Here is a 2,039-nt window from a genome sequence, read left to right as displayed (position 1 = left end):
CCTCTTTCTTTTCTTGTTCTCTTCTTCCCTATATGAGCAGGAACAAGGAAAAAGGCATTCTTGTTGAAGCTGACCCTGAACCTGAAAGGACTCTGAAGAGGAAATTAAGAAAAGCTAAATTACAACAATCCAGAGACAACCTTTCTGAAATTTTCGAACAAGAGAAGGAGATGGCAGCCGAACCCAACAACAATAATGCAAGGAGGATGCTTGGTGATTTCACTAAACCAACGTCCAAGTTTGATGGAAGAAGGATCTCAATTCCTGCCATTGGAGCAAACAATTTTGAGCTGAAACCTCAATTAGTTGCTTTGATGCAACAGAACTGCAAGTTTCATGGACTTCCATCTGAAGATCTTTATCAGTTTTTAACTGAGTTCTTGTAGATTTGTAAGACTGTTAAGACAAATGGAGTAGATCCTGAAGTCTACAGACTCATGCTTTTCCCTTTTGCTGTAAGAGACAGAGCTAGAACATGGTTGGACTCACAACCTAAAGATAGCCTGGACTCCTGGGATAAGCTGGTCACGGCCTTCTTGGATAAATTCTTTCCTCCTCAAAAGCTGAGCAAGCTTAAAGTGGATGTTCAGACCTTCAGACAAAAAGATGGTGAATCCCTCTATGAAGCTTGGGAAAGATACAAGCAGATAACCAAAAAGTGTCCTTCTAACATGTTTTCAGAATGGACCATATTAGATATATTCTAATATGGTCTATCTGAGTTTTCCAAAATGTCAATGGACCATTCTGCAGGTGGATCCATTCACTTAAAGAAAACGCCTACAGAAGCTCAAGAACTTATTGACATGGTTGCAAATAACCAATTCATGTACATTTCTGAGAGGAATTCCGTGAATAATGGAACGCCTCAGAGGAAGGGAGTTCTTGAAATTGATGCTCTGAATGCCATATTGGCTCAGAACAAAGTGTTGACTCAGCAAGTCAACATGATCTCTCAAAGTCTGAATGGATGGCAAAATGCATCCAACAGTACTAAAGAGGCAGCTTCTGAAGAAGCTTATGATCCTGAGAACCCTGCAATAGCAGAGGTAAATTACATGGGAGAACCTTATGGGAACACCTATAATTCATCATGGAGAAATCATCCAAATTTCTCATGGAAGAATCAACAAAAGCCTCAACAAGGCTTTAATAATGGTGGAAGAAACAGGCTAAGCAATAACAAGCCTTTTCCATCATCTTCTCAGCAACAGACAGCGAATTCTGAGCAGAGCCCCTCTAATTTAGCAAATTTATTCTCTGATCTGTCTAAAGGTCACTTTAAGTTTCATGAGTGAAACATGGTCCTCCATCAAAAATTTGGAGGCACAAGTGGGCCAGCTGAGTAAGAAAGTCATTGAAACTCCTCCCAGTATTCTGCCAAGCAATACAGAAGAGAATCCAAAAGGAGAGTGCAAGGCCATTGATGTAATCAATATAGCCGAATGCACAAGGGAGGAGAAGGACGAAAATCCTAGTGAGGAAGACCTCCTGGGACGTCTCTCAAACAAGAAGGAGTTCCCTATTGAGGACCTAAAGGAATCTGAGGCTCATATAGAGACCATAGAGATTCTATTAAATCTCCTTCTGCCATTCATGAGCTCTGAAGATTATTCTTCCTCTGAAGAGGATGAAGATGTAACTGGAGAGCAAGTTGCTCAATATCTAGGAGCCATCATGAAGCTGAATGCCAAGTTATTTGGTAATGAGACTTGGGAAGGTGAACCTCTCTTGCTCATTAGTGAACTAGATACATGGGTTCAGAAAACTTTACCTCAAAAGAGACAAGATCCTGGTAAATTCTTAATACCATGTACCATAGGCACCATGACCTTTAACAAGGCTCTGTGTGACCTGGGGTCAGGCATAAATCTTATGCCACTCTCTGTAATGGAGAAACTAGGGATCATTGAGGTACAGCCTGCCTTATTCTCATTATAATTGGCAGACAAGTCAGTAAGACAAGCTTATGGATCAGTAGAGGACGTGTTGGTAAAGGTTAAAGGCCTTTACATTCCTGCTGATTTTATAATCTTAGA

At 40.7% G+C, this 2,039-nt stretch overlaps 1 non-coding gene across 1 annotated transcript; it reads right to left on the bottom strand.

Annotated features, from left to right (window-relative positions):
* Positions 1 to 569: 569 nt before the first annotated feature.
* LOC130984374 (small nucleolar RNA R71) lies at positions 570 to 673 on the bottom strand. The gene has a single exon (XR_009088313.1). It is a non-coding gene; the product is annotated as a small nucleolar RNA R71 (small nucleolar RNA).
* Between the last annotated feature and the right edge of the window lie 1,366 nt (positions 674 to 2,039).

This window comes from Arachis stenosperma, chromosome 5 (assembly GCF_014773155.1).
Source record: "Arachis stenosperma cultivar V10309 chromosome 5, arast.V10309.gnm1.PFL2, whole genome shotgun sequence".
NCBI classification, from domain to species: Eukaryota; Viridiplantae; Streptophyta; class Magnoliopsida; order Fabales; family Fabaceae; genus Arachis; species Arachis stenosperma.
This window is presented reverse-complemented; position numbering and strand designations above follow the sequence as displayed.